This window comes from Ctenocephalides felis, unplaced genomic scaffold (genome assembly GCF_003426905.1).
Source record: "Ctenocephalides felis isolate EL2017-DRISC unplaced genomic scaffold, ASM342690v1 CF-g0.4_SCAFFOLD_01492, whole genome shotgun sequence".
Taxonomy (NCBI): Eukaryota; Metazoa; Arthropoda; class Insecta; order Siphonaptera; family Pulicidae; genus Ctenocephalides; species Ctenocephalides felis.
Genome location: NW_020537646.1, coordinates 44,810,707 through 44,835,038, shown reverse-complemented (window position 1 = coordinate 44,835,038; position 24,332 = coordinate 44,810,707). Strand labels below are relative to the sequence as shown.

Genomic DNA, 24,332 nt, shown 5'->3' with positions numbered 1-24,332 from the left:
ATGTTGGAACTTCCCGTGTTCTAAATGAATATTCAATGAACAAAACTATAGTTTACTTTGAAGATTTGAAAAAGTAGAGAAATTAAGAATTTGAATGTTTACTTAAAACGGTTGTAAACTATTGGGACTTGAAATATGAAATAATTATCCAGTTGCTATATTTTCATATGATTTTGAAATACAAACAATTTTAAATATGAACAATCTCTGATGATATCAATGAGAGTCGAAGCAGTACCTACTACTTAGCAGTTTGTCGATCCCTGGCAACAAAGCATTCAAGCGATGTAACTATGTGTTTATTTATATACGCTCCATGTTAATTAATATGCAAATATAAAATAGAATCTAAAAACGATTTTTTCTCTTACCTTACAACAAAAGCGGGTCGCCGGTATTGAAATGTATTTGTACGTTTCGCTTGTATAAAAATAGGGATTTTGCAATGGAGATATCTCACATCGCGAGGTTTTAGAAAAGTAACACAGAGTACGCAATACGAAGTGTTTGAACGCCAGTTGCGTTGTATTATGTCCATCGGACGATGCAGATACTTTTCTCGCAATAGTTAAATAATGAGATTTAAAGATTTCTAACATAATAATAGAAATATGAATTACAGTTTATACTTTTAAGATAATACATATCTTCTCTGAGACTTGTTGCCTTCTGTGAACTGTGACTAAATTTTAAAATTGAAAAAATAAATAACACTAAACAATATTAAAAAAAACCTAATAAGAAACTATTTCAAATTGTCACAACCATTTGACATATGAGCCGGACATTGTTTTTAATTACGCGCTTTTTTACAAAAATGTAAAGTTTCTACAAAGTTTTGTAATAAGTTCTCACTTTTCCCACAATTTCTGACTACCACGAATATTTCAAGACCAAAATTGGCCAAATCGGTTAAGTCCTTTTCGAGTTTTAGCATACCTAACATAATATTATTTTCAACATTTTTATATATGTTTAGAGATTGACTGAAAATAGGCGAAAAAAAGCAAAAAGAAATTCATATATCTCTAATTTGGGAAGACTATTATTCTATGGACGTTTGAGTCCGTATATAACATATATTTAAATATTAAATAGTATTTATATCAATATATAAAAATCAATTTCACAGAAAATTAAACATTCATATAAAGGTATAAAAATATCAATGCCAGAAGCATTCCCATCTTATTGCTTTCTGGTAAAAAAAACTGATAAAGATATGGAAGACAGAACTAGAAGAAGATATTGGTGTTTTAATACAATTTTTACAGTAATTAATTGTAAATCACATGATCCATCGGGATTACAGCAGGGATTACAAAAGTAACATCGATTTTTTTTGGAAATATAAAAAGCAATGTGTGTAGAAGCAATCTACTATCGGAAGGCGATCTCATAGTATAGTAGGATTGTTTTCAATATTACAAATAAACCATATCTTGAATAGTAGGAACAATCAATGGAGTGCTCAATACATCTTATGTATTGTATGTATATGTATTCCGAACATGTAATACTTCTAATTGCTACAAAATAACAGAAAACAAAAAGAGAACAGTTGATTCTGTTTTTTTCAGCTAATCCTTCTAAACCACCCATTTTTCTCCCAAACAAATGCTGATACAATAATAAACAATTAAATTTGCAAGAAAATATGATATACCTAATCATCGTAAAATTGGCAAATTTTCAATATTAGTTACATCTGAGTAAAACTGACAGCATTGAACAAGAATGCATATATTTTAATATTGTGATTCTGATTGTTCATCTTAATTTATTAATATTAAGATATATGATATTACTACTTGTAACTGCATATTTTCAATATGTGTACATATTAGTAAACTTTTAACGTAATTGAAATATGATCTTTTTTCAGAGGCTTTTATAACAGCTTGGTTACCAAAATTCAAATAATTCAATATAAACCCTAAAAATCCATGAATAGCTAATAATTAAAAATATTTCCATAAATAATGATTTTGCATTTATCATCTCATCAACATAATTCTTGTATAAAACCCAAGAGCTTATGAATGCTTTTGAAATCAGTAGCCAGATATTTTGGTCTGTTTTTGTCTCCTTCAAATTTTCATTCAGTGAATGCTTACAGAATTCGTAATTATTCAGATTTAGTTTTCGAATCACTCGGTTCGACAAAATCACTGTCATTCCATCCAATGGCCGTCAAATGACACGCCCAAAAATACACGGATCTATCTTCTTTTTAAAAAATTTTTTTTGATACTTTAATCCGTCTATATGTTTCGAGTATCCGCTTTGGTGACGAATGGTTGTCATGTGCATTTTTTATGGTTACCAATCCAATTGTTTGTTGAATGAGCAGACGCATAAAAATAAAGGATACCTTTTGGTTTGACTTCTACATCAACGGAGCATAGATGAATGAACTATAGAAAGTATTTATCTAAATTTTAACAATATAAAAAATCATTGATATATCTTACCACACCTTTATTTTATTTACCAACTTTAATATTAGTTCGTTGACAGTCACTGATCTTTATTAAGTTATTTTAAAAGAAGATTAATGATAGCAAGAATATATAAGATATTTGCTTCAGCTTATCCATCTGATGCAGCCACTTTTCCCCAAATTTTCAATATCAAGTTTTATTAACTAGTAATGTCATGCTATACTTGAATAAAATTATTCAAAATAAAACACGAACATTATATATATTTTTTGAATTATAGCAGATCTAAAAATCGTGGAGTGCTAAACTGTTATAAAGTTAAGTCTATTAGTTAAGTTAGTTGGTGGATCAATAAATTTTAGCTATCATTTTTATTCCTAATTTTGGCTTCATTCAAATTCATACTCGTAAAATTTAGGATTGATAGATTTTGCTTAAGTTCAGTTGCATGCTATAAAGTGAAATGAGCAATAACAAGCTAAAGTTGAATAAATAAATTAATTAAATTAGTTAGCATTACAATAAGTAACAGAAATTAGCAAGTCTTTTAATAAAGGTTTTGAAGTACAAACAGAACTGTGCCAAAGATTCTATGTATCGTTTTGAGATATTATATATCTCATTCAAGAGATTTGATGAAAATGACTTTGTTATAATAAAGAGAATATGAGCTGCATATTTAACAAAACTCTTCATATGCATATGACTTTTTTTGAAGCTTTATTTTTAACATTACGTTTTTTTGAACATTCTCATAAAATTTCGATACTAATAAAATTATTCGCATTGGGTCTATATATTATTCTTGACGAAAAATTATCTTACAAGCATGCTAGTATAAATCTTGGCAAAGCTCAAGGTAAATATACATAAAGCTTAATTAATTACACCATTTTATATCACTATTTTAAAGACTGTAAAATGAAATAGTCTCAAAAAAATGCTTACTATGAACGTCCAGATAGGTCAAAAAATGAAGTTAGATAAAAAGAACGTAGACCAAATACAATCAGATATATAATATTATAAATAAACTGTCCTCTAAATGATTTATATAAAATGCAAATTATATTCTAATTTATGATAATTCATAATACGATTATCAAATTACTTCGTGACTTGTGCATTAGAGAAGTCGACTTTCGAATTCTCAACGAAGAAACCAATAAGATAAATCTAAGAAAATCATAAATATCATTTAAGTGTTTCACCGGTTGAAACTTTGTTTCGCATTCAATAACTGATATTATAGATTTAATGAAATCTTTTGTATTGATAATTTGTAGGTACTACATGATTTTACATATTTTTCCCAAAATATTCATCTCTCATTGAAATTGTCTAAGTAATTAGTGAAACTGTAAAGATTGTTTACAGACACTCAAAATGTGTTATCCAGTATATAAGCGTATCTTCGGATTACTAAAGACGTATTAACCACTATTATTCCACAATGAAAAGATTTGTTACGCGAGTGCTTGTAAAGAATAAACATTTAAACAAAACAAACTTACTTAGCGTCAATTACAAGCAAGTGCTAATAAACCAATAATTTCTGGTTACGCCGCTATCGAAACATTTAAATATATTGAGTTTGTATTTCGTGTTTAACGGATCGTATTGAAGCAGAACCGAACTAGAATTCGAGAATAATAGACATAGATGCCTTATAAGGCATCTTTACATGCAAAATACCCTAGTACTTAATCTGATTAATCTCATCTCTACTTAAATCTTTTCAATCGGATCAAACTCAATGTTAAAATCATACATCCAGCAATAAACCTATTAACTGAAGATTAGAGAAAATATTACTGAAATATTAATATTTATTTATTTATTTATTTATAAGACAAATTGTAATCAATCAATAATAAATATTATTTCAGTCTCTTGTCAAGAAAGTAATTGTAACCTAACATATGGTAGAGATGGGCTTAAAGTTCACCAGGTAAAAAGGTTTTCTACCGATATCTATAAAACAAGTAAATTTTTTTTTTAACAATAATATTTGCAAGTAGAAGAAAAAAGAAGTATAAGCAGCCATCACCTTGATTTTTACGACGTGGCTGTCCGAAGGTTAACATATTTTTTTTTCTTTTGTTCTTAGTTTTTTTGGTTGTGAGAACTGTTGCTTAGTTTACGAAACCTTAATATAATTTTTTAAGTATACGTTATTTAATAGTTTTATGAGATGTATTATTAATTTTGAACTAGATTCAACAGGTTTTTATATAACTTTCATTACAACTGACACGTGGGTGGTGTAGATAGGAGCTGTAGATGTAAACAATAAAAAAAAAAAAAAAAAATAGGTTAAAAAAGCAATTTCACAAGTGAAACTAAATAAATAGTTATTTCAACTCTTTGGTAAATATTTCTGACAACATACCAGATCAAGGTTTTATACAGTGTTATCACTGTAAAAAATGTACCCATAAACTTTATATTTTGCGTTGGTTGCATAATGTAGCTATTATTTCGTAAAATTCATCTAAAAAAAATAATGTCTTGACCTAGTTGCCCCTGACCGTCCCATTTTACAAAGCCTGCGGGTAAAAAGGAAGCACATGACTTGAAAAACAGCAAATTACACATATTTACAATAATTAACTAGCTGCGAGTTTTACTGAATATAGTCAGATAATTGTTCATTTGATAACTGTTGTTTTTTTATGATATAATTGGTTTTGATTTCATAATAAAATTGCTCAAAGTTAAGTTGGACCTTTGTGCCCCGTCGTACCTCATATATACCTATATATATATATTCGTATTTCAAAGATTTTTATGACATGCACCATTAAGTAAATTTGTATATAAATCAGGGCATTCGTATGACTCTGCTATTCATTTGAAACTTTTCAAAAAGTTTAAGTGCGCCAGAAAATCCGATTTGCTAGTTTTACGTTTCAAGTTATTCGAGACTAAATATGGAAATGTATGTGTGTGTATGTGAGCCATTTTATTATTTTCACCGACGTAATCTCAAAAATTGGATGTAACTCGATAAGAACTAGCGTTAATTATTATTTTATAATTAGATGAAAAGTGTAAAATTTTCACAATTTTGAATGGATTTAAAAAGATCTCTTCAAAATATGTTGGTTAGGTATCATATTGAATAGTTCGGTAAGGATCTGCCATTAGTGTCTCTGACACTTTTGAAGTAAAATAGATTTACCATTTTATATTTACATTATATATATATATATATATATATATATATATATATATCCGACCAAATCGATTTTCTTCGGAATTCGCTAGTGCATTCATGAATTAGTTCGTCGACCTAACAAAGCAGCTCGCGATCTTTCTAACGACCTCCTAGTCGTTCATAATGCTTAATAATAATATACGTGGACACGATATAAATATAGCATTTGTCTAGGGCGTGCACTCATCATTCATAAATTATATATTGCCAATATAAACACACTCGGCATCGTAATATTTGAATTATATGTCCATAGCTATTCGAAATTGCTTATAGTGCGCCTATATCGAAACTTAGCAATTTTGTTACTTACATAACATTGGTTTCTTACATTGAATTGCTCATATTATATAATAAAATATAGTCATAAAGTATCAAGTCAGATTTTTACATCTTAACAAATGATGTTATTGTTTTTTAAAACAGAGTTTAAATTTTTTAAATTACACTTCTCTTTGAATTAAAAATAAATATTTGAGTTTTTAATATTGGAAAAACCTTTCAATTTTGCAAAAATATGAAATAATGACTTTAATAATAAGAAACGAACAACTATACATAAAAAAAAACAGTTTTGATTTAATTGATTCAAAGCCGAAAGATTCAATGCATTGAGAAACCGCAATTTCACGGGAAATTCAAGACCGTCGATATATCGATTTAAACTATTTTGCTATTCAAACTTATTGTTACTGAAATCTTGAACTTTTATATGAAAATAAGAGTTTTCAACGTTTTTGCTACGTGTGTCGCCTATACGTGACATCTACAAGTCTATTCTGTGTCGCCCATAGACGACATCCGCATGACGACCTATGTGTAGATCCAGTATGTCAACCCTTGCTTCAAGATTTATCACTATGAATTAAATCATTGGCAAGTCTAATTTGTTATTGTAATTTTTTTAGGGGTGTAATTTATAATTTTAAATTAAATATACATTTTCATTAATAATGATTGAAAACTATGTTGATGAATGATACGTTATGCAGCGCTATTGGGTGTTCGCTGTTCCGTACGGCAGTAACATTTTTGTGGAAAACACAGCCGTAGAAAGAAGAATAATATTTGATAAAATCAAAACCTACTTAAAATAGACGACAAATTTGTTGAAATAATCATTACTATGACATAAATAACCGGATAAAATTATTGCTTATTAATGAAATTACATATATTGCTCACATATAAGTTGAGTTGAAGTTTTTTGACGAACTGAAAAAGTCTCTACAAAAAATCAATTTATTGATACGTATACAACACAATTTGCACTTTCGTGTAAAAGTGAGATTGTAATAAGCAATCAAATCCGTTTTATTTTAATTATTTAATAAATATTTTTTTTTACCGATTCTCTTCTGCTGCGTTGTTACAGAGCTTCCAAGTTACGCACTATCTTAAAAAATCATTGAAAAAAAAAAGAATGCACACAGAAAAATATTAACACGCACGCAATAAACGGCAATTAAATAACAAAAATCAATACCGTAACTCTGGCGGAGGAATGTTCTTCTTCAGGTAGGTGTGTTAGATTTCGATAAATATTTGCATAATTACTTTTTGAAACGGAGTAAGAATTTGATCTTTTGCTCGAACGTACATACTGTATGCTCACTGTAATTTTCATGTTTAGCAAAAGAGTATTTGCTTACAATTATTTAAAAATGGTTATAGAAAATTGCAAAAATCATTATCAAAATTCTAAATGGCGAATAAACGTGATAATTAAATCAAGGTAAATTAAATGTGGAATTATTTAAGAAATGATTTATCTCAATTTTTTAGATAAAATTGCACGATATTATCCCGTTTTAAACAAAAAGCTTCATCGATACCAATAACGAAAACTTGCACTATTTGATTTGATCAAATCGATACAGAATTATCAATATGCGTAATATATAAATGCAAAGTCAATTTAGAAGTTCCAAAAAATCATTTTGTCGTATAATATTGCAAAGCAGTGTAGGGCACAAAGGTCTAATTTGACTATAAATAATTATACTGTCTAAATGAAATGAACTACATCACGACAAATAACACGTATCGAACAAGCAACTACGATGTTCAATATAATTCTCAACTAACTTCTAATTGTGGGCATGTGTTTTTTACTGTTTCTCTAAAATTTGTCTTCTGTCTCTTACCTACATAGACGGGGTAAAATGGGACAGCAACGAGGCAAACGGATCCTATGTCTTATTTTGAATTTTAAAGGTATTTTACGAAATAATAGTGCATATAAATTTCCTGGGTACATTTTTTTACGAATATTGCACTTTATATAACCTTGGTCTGGTATTACGTCAGAAATATTCATCAGCAGAATTAGAATTACTATCAATTTAATTTATTTCTTTTAAAATTGGTTCTTTTTACCCTACCCACATGTAAGCTACCATAGAGGTTATGCAAAAACATCGTTGAATCTAACTTAAAATTAACAATTCAACTTACAAAACATTTAAATATCGTAGGCTGAAAAATAATATTCGTAAACTAAACAACAGTGCTCACAACAAAAAAAACTAACAACAAAAGAAAATACTTTTGTTATAGATTCTCAAACAAGGTCGTTTAACTCCTGATAGCAAAAGTGCTTGATTTCAGGCGATGGCCAATTTCACATTTTTCACTCCGCTTTGAATTATTATTGCTAAAGAATTCCTAACTATACTTGTTTTTGAGATATTGGTGGTGGAACTTTTTACCTGCAAACCTTCCAGTCCTCTACCGCTCTACCCTATAAACTTATATTTTATATAATTACTTGAAAAACAGAATTTTTTTTATCCAAAATTTATGGATTCAATGCGGATATATTAAAATAATAGGAATCAGATATAAAAAACTCAACAATTCTTGACTTTGAAATCATTGCGTAATAGTATTTCATATTACTATTGAAATAATAGTCTTAAAATTGAAATATGCCCCAAAAGGATGACAATTTTGAATTAACCTTATCCACATTTTGTTGATTTAATACAAGAAGAATTTAATACAAGAAGAATTTATAAAGAACATGTCGAAAGGTATAGAAATGAATGGGTGAAAGGAAAAGTTGACGAAATTAAAACGTTTTTAAAAAAAACTAAGTATATTCATTAATCTGTATACGAATACGAATGAAAATTCAATTTCAACAACAAGGAAAAGATGCAAAATTTTTAACAAGGTTATCTCATCATCGCTAATTCAAGAATATAACTAACCACTCAAATAGTGTTAAACTGTGTAATGTGGGAACAGTTTGTACATAACAAACAATTTTTTTACCAACTTTCGTGGTCTATCCAAAACTATTAGATATTAATTCACATCTTCTCATTATATTTTGCAATACTTGCTAACTGATCCGAGAATCGAAATATGCGTTAGGCAAACATTACCGGTCAGTCGGCTCGGAGCCTGGCCTCAGTGTTTACCTAGTATTTTATACAAGTTCTAAAATCTAATATGCTCTCTAGGCAAGTATAAATATTATCTTCTCCGGACTCACTAATGATATACGAAAATATTGAGCGATCTATTGGAAAATAACGGAATGTTTTGTTTCACACTTGATCATTCCTCAAGAAACCGGGGAAAAATGTAATGTGGTGCTGCGGTGAAGGTTAACAATGCGTGCTTGATTAAATTCAGATTATGTGAAATTATCTATCTTGGCGTTAAGTTATTCCAACGCGTCGAGGTCGAATTATAAATCTTAGTCATAATAATAGTTTCATAAAATTTGCTTGGGAACATTTCGAATACGCACACCGCATACATAGTAAAAGTTCCTCTATATACAATTTTTCAATAAATTTTATGGCTAAAACTTAAATTTTTGATTGCTGATTTGTAGTGATAAGAAGTACCTCTTCCGATAAGAAGTAACGTTATTATTAATTTAATTGTACGTTATTTAACATGTCTTTTAGCAAAGCTCCAATCTAATACATATAGGGAAGAGCAGACCTTAAAGGTCTGAGGATAAAGGGACTATTATCTTTAAAACCAGTATGGTGAGGATCACTGTAATTAATTAGATATAAGCGGACTGTGAATTATAAATATTCCATCACCATAAGATAAGTGAATAAAACCACTATTTAGTATTTATACTTATACAATTGTATCCCCTACCCCAAAGGGTCCCGGATTAAATAGAAAAAGCCCTGGTCAAATCTTGATCACAGTAAAATACAGCATTTTTAATAATATTATTTTAAAGTGTGTAACCAGCATTTACCTTTATTCTTATGACGTCGCTATCAGGAGATGTGTAAATATTCATATCAAATGTATTTTTATTCGTTGATAGTTTTTTTAGCTTTGAGCACTTCTATTTAGTTTATGATACCTGAAGATTATTTTTAATAATACGTTACTTAAATATTGCATAAGATGTATTCTTATTTTCAAGTTAAATTCAACAATTTTTTATATAACTTGTATAAAATCTTAAATGTGGGTGAAGTAAAAAGAGTCAACTAAACGTTTACACTGCCAAATGTGTAAACAATAACAAAATAGTAACAAAAAATATAAACTACGAAAAAATGAAATTTTACTAGAGATAAATTTAATAGTCATTCCGACGCTGCTAATTAATATTTCTGACAAATTACCAGATCAGGGTTATATACTCTATGATTCTTGAAAAAATATGTCCATCAATTTGTTTTTCACATTGAAGAAATTATGTAGCTATTATTTTGTAAAATCCTTCTAATTAAAAATAATTAAAAATAACATGTTATTTATTTGCCTTTTTGGGCACAAAAAAATATTACAAAAACATTTCTCTAAATAGGAAGTAACTGGAAATTTTACTGAAAATTTAGTTATTCGTTATATTATCGTTATGTCTTGTGATGTAGTCAGAGACCTTATAATACACATGTGTATAAGGTCTACGGATGCAGTTCATTTTGTTTATACAGTATAATTATTATAAATGAAATTGGACCTATATGCTCCACCCTACCCTATATAAGAATTAGAAAAGAAATAAAATAAATAAAGATTTTTTTTTAATAATTTTAAACAGTGAAATGAATGTTTATTTGTCAAGTACAAGTTCGTGACAAACCACAGCATCGGAATCACTGAAGTCAATCAATTGAGAAGAGCGTCGACTTGTTTGCAAATGACTGTATGTCCATGCTTTTTAGGAAATTCAAATAACATTAAATAAAATTTCAGCTCCTTTGTGACTTTAAATAAATATTTTCCATTTATTTTAAAGTCAACGCTCCTACCATATGTCAATATGTTGTTTAAAGTAATTACGAGACTAAATACCATAGATACGCCTAACAATTAATTAAATATCTAATCAAACATTTATTACAAATATATTAGAATTGCTTAAAGAATAAAATAAAATGCAAAATTGATTGCCGTCACCGGCGGCGCCTTGATATCCATATCAAATACGCAGGCATGTGCGTTTCCCATTTCATCATCAGATTTTTCTCACACGTCTTGTCGCGAAAAATAAACGAACGAATAAATAAATAGATAGGAATAACAAAATAGTCAAGCAATGAAAAGGACTCGTATAAAACACGCATAGTATAAATTTCATTATATAAATATTGCTAATTTTATTATTAAGGAATTATAAATTTTATTTCTTCTCTGGGTGTAATTGCGTTTTACACGGGCTGCGAGGAATCAAATATAATTATGGATAACGTTGCGATTTCATAATGCATGCGAGTGCGCGTTAAGGCGACCTCTGACCATGGAGCGCGTGCCAGAAACGTACTTTAATGAGAGGATGGAGGAAAATATAAACATTATGAACATTTTGGTACACCTTACAAAAAATGAATGCATGCATGTGTGTATATATGTATGTATGTTCGGATACAAATTTTGGGTCCACGATTTCTAGAGCGCGGATTAACCGATTTGAATGATTCAAAAAGCATTCGATTTTTATTGTTGGAAAAACGTGCTGATTAGTTTATGGCAAATGCAGGTTTAGCTGTTTTGAAGATACCGTTCAAAAAAAGAAAAAATAGTGAATTGACAGAATGAAGAATTGCTTAGATTTTTGAGGTCCAGTGGTTTTGAAAAGCCATACAAAAGTAAAAAAATGCAGTTTGGCGGTCAAAAATTACATAGGTCCAAAAAAAAGTTGTCTGTATAGGGTGGGCAGAATATGTTTTCGAAAGTTGTATTTACCGCTGAACGAATCTAGAGTCAAAATTGGGAATCAAATAGAAAAAAAATGGAAAATTTAAAAAAAAGCAAGAAAATCACCCTCTAGTGATTTTTTTTGCATAAAAATAAATTATAACAAAAAATTATTATATGTGTGCATATTACTTACTTTGAATTATATAAGAAGGCCAGGAAATGACATATACCTATTTCTCCTTGCCTCTGGATAATCTGCAAACAGAAAAACAAAAATATCAAAGTAAACAAAATATCAAAATTACAGCTACAATTTTCCAAAAATAACTTAAAATAGATAAATTAAGTGAATACTCAATAATCATTTAAAGTAAAGAAAACCAGGAAACGACAGGAATTATAAGATTTTAATTGTAATGGAGACGAATTATTTCATAGAAAATTTTGTCGTATTTTATTTTTTTTTAAAATTTTTTGCCATTTGATCCCCAATTTTGAGTTTCAGCTAAAAAATCTACATTGGAAAACATATGCTAATACAGACAATTTTTTGTAGACTTGTGTTATCATGTTATTGTATTGTGTTATCAAATTTTCGTTTATTTTATAGAGATTTTTCAAAATTTTCAAAAAATTAAATTTCTTTTATCAAAATTTTTAAATTTTTTCAAAGCTTTCAAAAATTACGGTATGAGGTGCTCCAGCGATTTGCCTTAAGGCACAATGCCATGCACATCTAGTTAGATGAAATATTGTGTTAATCAATAGAAAATGTCTACATCCATGCATCTCTTATTATTAGTATATTAATATAATTTCATACTTTTAATTTCTCCTTTTCCGAATCTTCTAAGACCTATCATTACAATAAAAGACAAAGTTTCAAACAATTGATTAAAATAATATTGTATATGCGGAAACGACTCTGCGTAAAAGATACAAATATATGCATATGCCCATTATTACTTGATGTACCAAAGAAATATAATATGTGGGGGAAAGGAAAAGTTTTTCATACTATTTTTATTAACTTATTAATATTATTTAATTTATTAAATTTGATATGCGGTTTGATGACAGTTGATTAAAATAATATTTTATATGCGGAAACGACTCTGCGTAAAAGATACAAATATGTGCATATGTCCATTAAGTATTACTTGATGTACCAAAGAAATATAATATGTGGGCGAAAAGTTTTTCATACAATTTTTATTAAGTTATTAGTATTATTTAATTTCATAAAAATTATACATGAATTTATACGATATAATAGAAATGAAATTAGAATGTATTATATGATTAAAATTATGAAACTTTATAATTTTTTTAAAATTGAAGCAAATTTTAAATAGAGTTTTTATAAATAGGTTAATATAGTATAGCAAGCTTAAAGTTAGGCAAAAAGTTTATATTTATGACGATGAAATGCAACGCGATAAATTAATTTGGCTTATTCTTCACTGTGCATTCTTGAAAGCTCTTGTTGATTTTACTGACAGTTGACAGTGAAACAATATTGCTTTTGTAAACCCTTGAGGCACACTTCCTTATAATATAGAAATCATTTAAAACAGTACAGTTAAATTTGAATTAAAATTGAAAAGTGAAAAAATTGGTACTTCTATAATATAATAATTGGCTCTTGAATGAAATCATCAATATTCAATTATTATATTTAGAATCGTATGATTTAAACAATAATGTATTTTTTATTGGGTTTATTCCAATTTCCAATCCGCTAGTTAAAGAATATATAAAAAGTATTAATTTATGTAATTTAAGTAAAGAAATTTTAATGTATCTTATTAAAATTATTAAGATTAATATTTGAAAATGTCTTGCAATATAAAAAATTAGGAAAAAATCTACTAAGTAAGTCTTGTTTATTGTTGGGATTATCCATTCCCATCTGTAGGGGCCGTCTAATAATGACAAGATTGATTTTCACGAATTTTTGGACATTTTCTCTCTTGGTGATACGAGGTGATATTTGAAATCACTCCTATACCCAACCAATATTACGTGTATTTTTAGAACATACCTAGAAAAATCGTGAAAAAGTAGGGTTTTTTTTTTAATTTTTAATTCAGGTAAAAAAATGATCACGTGATTAATGGACGGCCCTGAAATCATTCCTGTGTTAAATTTCAATAAGAAAAAATAATTTTATTTTACACAATGATATTTTATTCCACCATCTAAAATCGGTTTTGTTCTTCAATGTCCATAAGACAAAGTCGAAGCGTGGCGCATTTCTATGTTTGAACACACGGAACACTGGGATGTTCAGGATATCAAAGCAATGATTATATCTAATAATAGTCGCCAGCCTACAGTTTTATTTCATAGTCGATTATCGTCATGTGAGACTAAAATCCACATAATACTTAACGACATTTTACAGCAAAAAGTCGTAGTTGTAATTCAAAATTACTTTTCAGTATTTGATTAGAAATTGTAGAGTTGCGAAATATTTTAAATTATAATGCATGGTAGTTCGGATATCGCTGTATTCGGTACATCATTAAAAACTATCGTATATACACCTATATTAATATGTGTTATCATAAATTACAAAAGTACAAAGTAAAAAATTATAATTAACACTTTTGCTACGAGTGTCGCCCATGAACGACATCCTGTTTGTATGAATGTCGACATGTGACATGTCGGGCTATGCTTTAAGATTTACTATGAGTTCAGCAGTGCTACTGAGCGACACGCTGTTCCCGTATAGCAGCGGCATTTGTCGCCAAAACACACTCGTAGCGAATGGGGAAGGGTTTCTTGGACAAAGGAAAATAAATATTATATACCTACGGTTTCAACTTGTAATTTATTTATAGAGAAATCGACCAACTTAAAATTTAGAATAAAAGAATTTTATTAGCTCTTGTAGCATTAGTTTTATAATTCATCTATGTCAATTATGTAAATGTTAACCTATTGAATTTATGCAATTCTAATAACTGTGACATATTAATTAATTTATGTCCTACTATAAAAGTATATTTATGATTTACGATATAGCTATTTAATATGTGGAAGTTGCATTTTAAACTAGTTGAAAGTCAAGCTGCAAAAACTTCCCGATAGGTGTAATAATTAACCTAAACACTCGAAATTAGGATGTAGATATTTAGATAAAATTTTCAATTGTTTATTTCAAAAGTCAAATTTTTGCTTTCGATTACGATTTTCAATTAATATCTTTCAAACACATTTATAATATCTGTAATTTTATTAATTATAGTGCACATGCACATGCTTGAATGTCCTAAAATTGTAGCCTATTCTAAATTTTAATTAATTTATATAATTCAACTAATTTTTGTATGACAGTTTAGTGTTCGAACCAGTATAAACTTTATCGCAATGTTAAATTTCTTGAAAAACGTCGATTTAGGGTCAAAAATCTGTTGACACACAAACACACGCACACAAATACTTTTTCCTAATTTATTCTTATTCGATTCAGAATTGCTTGAAACGTCGAGAAAACAAATAAACAAATAAAATTAGCAAATTGGATTTTTTTATGAAAACAAACTTCTTCTTCGGGAAGTTAATAATATGCTACACAGGTAATATACATACTACTTATTGATAAAATATTAACATTTTGGAATTAATGAGTTTGTAAATATTTTGTAAGTTTGAAATATTTTTAAATATTGTGAAACTGTGAAAAGAGTACGGAAGAAAAAAAACTGTATATGATATATCCATAATTCGCTAATTGAATTGTGCCAATATCACTTTCCTTCGACATTAAAACCACCTGGATTATAGTTGGCACTCTCTTCCGCAAGTTTGAACATCTTATTGAGTCCTTTAATAAAGTCTTCTACAAGCGTATCTCAAAATGGACATCTAATAATACTTTAATTAACATCTGAAGCTATAAAAATATTAATGTGACTGCAACTTGATATCGTTTTTGCGATTAATAAACTCTCCCAGTTTGCATTCCTTAATCACGTCGACCTTTAGATTGGTACCATATAAGACCAAACCGACAGTAATGGGTAAGGTTGGCAATTAATAGCTATTCATATATTAAAAATATTGATTGAAAACTGAAAACTAATATTTGTGTTTGATATTCGACTCATAATTTCAACTCGTGTTTTGAATATTCAGTAGGTTTATATGGTATATAAGATGGAAAAATAATTGTTAACGTCTCAAAATGTAGTGATGAGCATTGGTATTTATTTTAGTTTTGTGTGTTTTTACAGATAATTGATTCAACCATATATAATATCAAAAATACTGTTAATTACCCAGAGATTTGCAAAACAGCCTATCGTCAATATTCATACCATATTAATTGCATTCTTTTGATTTTATAATATTACCTACATTATTTACATGGTTCTGATAATTCTGACAATCTTTGTTTTCGATTTTGTCTATAAATATAGATATATGGATGTAGAACTTGCCATAAATTAAATAATTATTAAATAATAAATATTTTTGATGCATTGACATATAATGTATTTCAGAAAATCGCCAATCCCTGCATAATCAGCATAGATTTGAGGTTTTCCTCTCGTTGGCGCACCTTGGGCTCGTAATGAGTCAGAACCGAAGAAGAGGAAAGTGATTTACTATAAACGAGCAATTCTGATGTGCATCCATCCTTTAGATATAAATGCATTAATGTGTGTAGGGGTTTAGTTCTTTCTATTCATTAAACTCAATTCCTAATCTGTCGGATAGACGATTACATAACGACGCGCTCTCTTCATTGCCTGGTGGCGCAACTGAATAAGTCATCGCGAACGCGAAGCTTGATTGCTTTATGATAAATTATGTGTCGTATATTTTCATGAACGTTTCACTACTCAATTAGCCATAACTGGATGTGTAGGCATCATTGGAGATTGTTACGGAAATTTTTGATTCGAGAGGTCGAATGATTTAGACTCAAATGTAACATTTGTGAGTAAGTTTTATTTATTCCATAAAACATCTTATATATTTTTCATGTAAGGTATAAATGATGATGAACTCTTTCACATTATATATTACTTTACATGCAGCATCAAACATTTTCAGAAATATATTCTTGTACTACAAACTCTGGTTCGAATATATCAAATAAAAAAAAATAATGGGTGGTATTGACCTAGAGCACGACTGTGAGCTGAGATAACTCCATCTCGAATCAGGAAAAAATAGTGTGAAAGATTTCTCATTGCCATTTCACATCGTAGTACCCGAAATAAACTATTTTTAATTGGAAACACATTTTTTATCTATATTTTCAAGTGAGCATGGACATTGCATCTGCACGATGTCAGGTTGTCCAGATCGGGAAAACGGGTTCAAACTTACGATTCCATCTAGTCTCGGATTTTGATGAAACTTGTCACAATGGTAGATTTCATACCTAAACAGACCGCAGTAAAATATTAGAGGCTTATTATGATCATGTAATAAGAAAAACACAATCAACAAAAAAAGAAAATTACGAAGTTAATTTATTTAAAATTTAAAATTTTGTTTTAAACCCTTTGAATACGGGTGCTTCGAAAAACTCATTTGCATCATATATTTTCATACCTGTTAACCTGTGTGACATTGGATTTATATACTTTAAATATTTATTATAAAAATAAATATTCCTCTATGCATAAATAAACTTTGATACGGTCGTATTCGAATGGTAATTCTCCAATAAAAAATCGAAGTGGCAACAGCGTAAACAAAATTTGCATTGTCATTGCTCGACTCGGCTGTTTATAGTGGCGTTCAAATTGACCCACATCGCGGGCCAGAAGGTGGGATCACCTTTGTCCCTCCACTCCAAAATAAAAAGACCCCGTCGCGTTATCGTCAGCCGATGTATATGGGATAGCTCTGGAAATTTTTTCCTTGATCGATATAAGAATTGTAATATCTAAATAAAGGACTCGTTTTTCCTCCAAACTAAGTCAAAATATTTATTTTCACAACTGATCTTCAACTAATTATATGTATGAGTCAAAATATAGGGTCGATAAATTTTTAACTCAATCGATATAGGATTGTTTGTAGTTCCCGTATAAATTCGAGAAAATTCTCTATATTAGTTAATTCATCATCAAAATTCATATACATTTTAGAAAACACTAATTGGAAGTCAAAGTATTTAACTTGACTACTAATCTGCAGTTAATCATGAGTCCGCAAGATTTTTAGTTGATAGGATTTCACGAATTTTTGAATAAGATGTGGCATTCAATCATAAATAATAAAGTAAACTGTAGCTTACAAATTGCTAACTACACATTAAAACCCGCTGAAATTTATTATTTAGTTTTGTACTATTTCATAACATTTTCATGTCTAAGTTATGATCAAGAGAATTGATATAGTAGTTAGTTAGATTTATGTTTTAATTGCCAAATCTAAAAACAATTTGAACCAATTTATGCATTCTTCACAAAACTAACTCTAATATATAGAACTACTTTCCATCTGCTGTCCTCAGCAAGCTATACTTCTGTGAATGGATTTAAAATTATATTTTGTGAATAATATTTAAAGTAATTAAATCATTTTTGTATTGAATTAATTCATAGCTTGATGTTTGTAAATTCAAAAAAATGTGATTTATTACAATTATTTACACGTTTCAGGAAAAAAATCCAATTACCAAATGAATATTTACTAAATTAACAGAAGGTTAGGAATAAACCTGTTTTCCCAACAAATGATTAAAATTAAATGTAGATCTGGAATAATTACTGTAATTATAAACATTTTACCTGATTTTATAAAATCATCAATTTTACACAATCAATCGCTGCAATTGCTGACTCATATCGATGGAAATGCATATAGCTATAAAAGTAATCATTAAATTACACATATTATTTCTTTACCATCATGCATCATATGATGTGTTGTGGGTGAATCTACACATGACTGTTCTTTTATTTTGTTGCAACATCGAAAGATGACTGTATTTGCAGAGGACTTAATTGCTATTTTTGCATCGATTATGCCGCACGATACTAATTATTCTGATAAAAATATAAAAGAGAGTGTTGGTGGTTATGATTCAGTGTTTGGCTTATGCAACAGATTTTTTTATATTCAGGTGTTTTGTTTTTCAGAACAATTAATTTTATTATTTTTATTGAGATATTTAAATTTAAAACTAGTATTTAAATGAGAACATTTTTTTGTATTTATATTTTAACGGCAATCAGAACCTCACGTCCTATAAGATGTTGGGCTGAAACTTCTTACGTCGTAATTTTAGATGATAACCCAAATTCCTAAAATTGCATTAAGTTTAAAACTAAATAGAATTAAAATGAAAACTCGTACACGGTGAAAATAGTTTTGATTTTTATTACAAAATAGATTCAAATTCGATTTATATTGCTGTCGTAGAACTAAATATAAAAAACCATGTCAAACCATGCATAATAATATTGTTAATGAATTGAAATTATAAATATAAGAAATTGAATGACCACTCACGATGTTCAATTGAGAACATGTTTGTTTATGAATACAATACATAGGTCGTAACTAATTTATTTCATATTTTCTCAAAATATTTCTTTAAACGTTATTTAAAATTTATGTAGAAATATTAATTACTAATTTTACTCTAATAAAATTCGGGTTGTTATTTCATAATTCAATATCATGATCAACTAATGCAATCTTCTTAAATTTATATAATTAAGTATAATATATATATATATATATATATATATATATATATATATATATATATATATATATATATTGTATAATTAAGTATAATTATATAATAAGGTAGAGCGGGGCACAAAGGTCCAATTTGACTTTAAGTAATGATACTGTCTACACCAAATGATCTACACCACAACACATAACAAGTATCAAACAAACAACCATCGTACTATGTTCAGTAAAATTCCCAGTTAATTCTTAATTATAAAATGTGTTTTTTTACTATTTTTCTGAAATCTGTCTCTTTTTACCTTATAGGGGTTGAAATGGGACAGTCGAAAAGAAAACAGATCCAATGTCAATTTTATTTTTAAAGAGATTTTCAGAAATAATAGCTACAATATTCAACCAATGCAAAATATAATCTTCATGGGCAGATTTTTTGAAAAGATAGCAGTGTATATATCCTTGATCTGGTATTTTGTCAAAAATATTCATCAGCAGAGTCGGAATAACTATTAATTTAATTTATTTTTCGGAATTTTTTTTTGAACTGAACATTATATAGGTTATATGAAAAAATCCGTTGAATATAATTCGAAATTAACAATTAATTTCATATTATAGTCTTTATTTTATAGTCTCGTAAACTAAGCAACAGTGCTAACTAAAAAACTATCAACGAAAGAAAATTAATATAATATAAAAAGGCGACGTTGCCTGATTTGTGGCGTTGGTTCAGAATACTCTTTTCCCCTTTACTTTCAAATATTGTTGTTGAAAAATTCTTAACTGCACTGATTTTTGAGATATTGGTGGCGGGCCTGCTATATAAACATAACAGGAATTAAAGTACAATAAATTTATTGCTGGATATTTATTTCAGGTACTCTTGAAAAAAAAAACTATTTTACGTATGAGTTAGAGTTACAATTATAATTAATACCCCAACGTAACTAAATTTATTTAATAGTTAACTTAAGAATGAACATTTTTCTATAATTTATATCTAATCAAAATCTACAACGTACGATTTGCTAAAACATATAATTCATATATATCTACATAAAATATCAAATGCTAAACGCTTTCATCAGCTTTTCTGAAACCCGTTATTTCGCTCATAGGCTATCATAGAAACAATACGTATCTATCAGCAAGCTAATTGAATTTACGAAAACATTTTACCGAACAATGAGGCTTCGACCTGTTCCTATCTGTTTCTTTGTATTTTATATCTCAATTCTAAAGATACAGGAACAGTGTGAGTCTGTTGTATGTACCACGCACCAAAAGGAAAAACAAGAGAAAAACACTGACATAAGTCGAAACATTGAAACATCGTTCTATTAAAATTTATGTAAATTATGTTTAAGTAACCGTTTAGATATTATGTAAATTATTAATAATCCAGGATGCACGAATAATTGTAAGTCACCATGACTTTGTCAGAATATTGTGTTCTCCCTTCTTAGGCCACACAAATTATTATTGTATAAGGCGTTAAATTTTAGTTCATAGTTTTTTTCAATACTTCACATTAAAATAATTTACGTTTAGAATATGTTAAGATATCGTCTGAGGATAAGTAACCATATAACTAAAAAATGTTCTATTAGCAACATTCAAAACCTTAAATGTTATGTATTCATTAATGCTCGAATTGATATTATAAAAATCAGAAAAATGAGCCTTTATGGTGTAATACAATGATATTCTAATTACTGACTTTTGATGAATCAAATATTTATTATCTGATTTGTAGTCTCCAAAGTTCGTTGGGGCCTCGTGGCGGAACGGTTAGCGATATCGAGCAGTAGAGATATCAATTTTCACTTAAGTATATTTTCAAGTAAAAATAGCCCTTCCCAGACATTGCTTCATCAAATTGAATAATAGTCAGCCCTGTTATATGATTTTTAATAATAAAGTAATAAAATATCGGTGAATGAACCAAATACAATGCATTTGTAATGCCTTAAAGAGTGACTTAATTCAGGTAAACCTAAAGAAGTATTCCGAAGCATCTGCAGAAAATTGTAGATTATTAAGAATGTCAACGTGTAATTATAACAAATCAGTACTAACAAAGCTCACATTCTTATTTATTTCCCCAAGACTACCTCGAATTTAAAACAAATTCAGTTTCCCACAATTTTCTAATATTCGATGCTCTAAGAATTCGTTCAGAATAAATCGCTCTCACCGAACTCTATATTAATTTTTAACCACGCATGATCCCAAGATCACCATTATCAATATTATCGGTCGCGTTGAGCGATTTTGCGACTGCGTGGGCCACACGCGCGACGTGTCGGAAACGAAACCTATCATTTCCGAAGTAAAATGCGGGCGACACATAATACGTGAGATTTTATAGTTAGTATTATATATTTTATAGTTTGCATTTAGTCTTTGATAATGGTCCAAGACCTGTCATCAGTCGAGGCGCCGCGAAACGAAAATTCAAGTCCCATTCAAGATCGTGTTTTCTTAATGCAACGGTATATGTTTCTTAGTTTCTGTGGCATCAATATGAATGAATGAATGAATGAACGAACTCTTCGCAAAACTCTCGTACCGCCAGGAGTGGCCGAGGAGATATCATTGATTATTATTGTAATAAAATATTTTTTCTATAATAAAGAAATAGGATAATCAAATTAATTAATCCGATAACAACTCTAGTTCGACTTGAGAAATTAATTTTTTAGGGTAGAGCAGGACTCAAAGGTCCGCGCGTAAAGAGGTCCACCACCATTGTCTCAAAAACAATTGAAGTATAAATTTTTTTGACAATACTACTTTAAAGTAAAAGACTAAATGTGTAATGAGCTATCACCTTAATTCTTGAGGCGTTGCTATCAAGAGAAATGACCATGTATGAATAGCGTTGAAGGGGCTTAAAAATCGGCGTGTAAAAAAGTCCACCAACGATATCTGAAAAATCAATATAGATAAGTATTTTTTAACAACAATATTTGAAAGTAGAGAGAAAAAGTTGTATGAAAATCACCTTGATTTTTACGACGTTGCTATCGGGTGAAAAACGGCAATGTTTGAAAAATCACAACAAAAGTACTTTCTTTTGTTTTTAAATATAATTTAACATTATTTAATTGTTTTATAAGTATTGTTGACTTTGAGTAATTTTCAACAGTCTTTTTTTATAGAACATCTATAAAAGTCTATACTTGGTTGGGGTAAAAAGGACCAACTAAACTTTTACCCTGACAAAAGAGTAATCAATAAAACGTAGTGTATAAAAAAGAAAAATAATTTTAAAAAAGGCAATATTACAAGATCAATTAAATAAATAGTTATTCCAAATATGCTTATAAATATTTCTGGGAAAATACCAGACAAAGGTTATATACAGTTATCTCTATAAAAAATGTACCCATTTAATTTATATTTTGCATTGGCTGAATAATATAGTAGCTATTATTTCGTAAAATTCCTTTAAAATTCAAAATAAGACTTTCGACCTGGTTTGCCCCCTCGTCTTACCATTTTATCCCGCTAATGGAATAAAAAAAACAGGTGACAAATTTTTAAAAAACAAAAAATATACACAATCCTACAATGATGAATTAGCTAGGAGTTTTTTTGTGAACATAGTCAGATAGTTGTTTATTTGATATGTGTTATTTGTTGTGATATAATTGGCTTGGTATTCTCAATATATTTGCTGAAAGTCAAAATGGACCTTTATGTCTCGCCCTAACCTATGTTTAATTAATTTGTGGAACACATTTAATTTTATCCATTTCGTGTTCTAAAAATGTATTTTATTTAAGCGTAGAAGTCAACTGTAATCAGTAGTACCTACAAAACACCGAAGAACCAACATTATGCTTTGGAATAGATTTATTTGATAATCATTTGGGCTTATCAATTAGATTGGTGTGATGAATTTTTTTTTACCTAAAATACTATATTTACTTTAATATAGCATTTTAGGTAAAAAAAATATTCATGAAAAATAATAAAACTAGTTGTGTATGGCATTGTGCACTAAGGCAAATTGCTGGAACTTCCCGTACCATAATGAAATATTCGAAGAATAAAATTTTGTAAAAAAATATTTTTTGAAAAATTAAAAAAAATACGTGCCAATTGTTTTGTCAACACAAGCAATAAGGTTTTTGGATCATTCAAATGAGATGCTCTAAAAATGCCATTTTCTGCATATTTAGTATCTCCAAAACAGCTGGACCTGTATCTGCCAAAATGTAATCACCACTTCTTTTCATCATTACGAATTGAATATTTTTTAATTCAAATCGGATGCTTCGTTCTCTCAAAAACACGATATCTATTTTCTGCACTCTTTGCTTGGTTTCTCCGAAACGGTTGAACCTGCCTTTGCCAAAAACTAATCAGACATGTCTCTTTCAATAGAAATCGAATATTTATTGAACCATTCAAATCGGTTGATTCATGTGCCCGAAAACGTGGACGAAAAATTGTATCCATGCATTCATACATACATACGCATACACACACATCCATTTTTTCTAAAGTATGCCAAAGTGTTAAGAAACCTTCAAAACGTGAAGATATCCAAAAATGTTTAATTTCGATTTTTGGACGATTACAATAACTTTTCTATGGGAAGTTGAAAATACAGATGTTTTAATGATTTCATTTTTATTATTGGAATCTCGTATTATTCATAGGAATTATTTCAAGATTTAGAAAAAGTATTTTCATATATCTTGAAAACACTAAAGAAAAGGCTTAAATCAGAAACCTCTTAGGCACCGCGTGCCCCAAAGTCGAAAGTCAGAAGCATGAGTCAGCACTTCGGCGGCGACCTATCCTATTCTTCGGTTCCACCAGCGGTTTGAACTCCGAAA

The 24,332-nt window shown here is 28.8% G+C and overlaps 1 protein-coding gene across 1 annotated transcript in view; it reads left to right on the top strand.

Annotated features, from left to right (window-relative positions):
- Positions 1-24,332, top strand: part of LOC113371285 (putative transcription factor SOX-15) — a 139,736-nt gene that overhangs the window by 93,512 nt on the left and 21,892 nt on the right. The window lies entirely within an intron of this gene.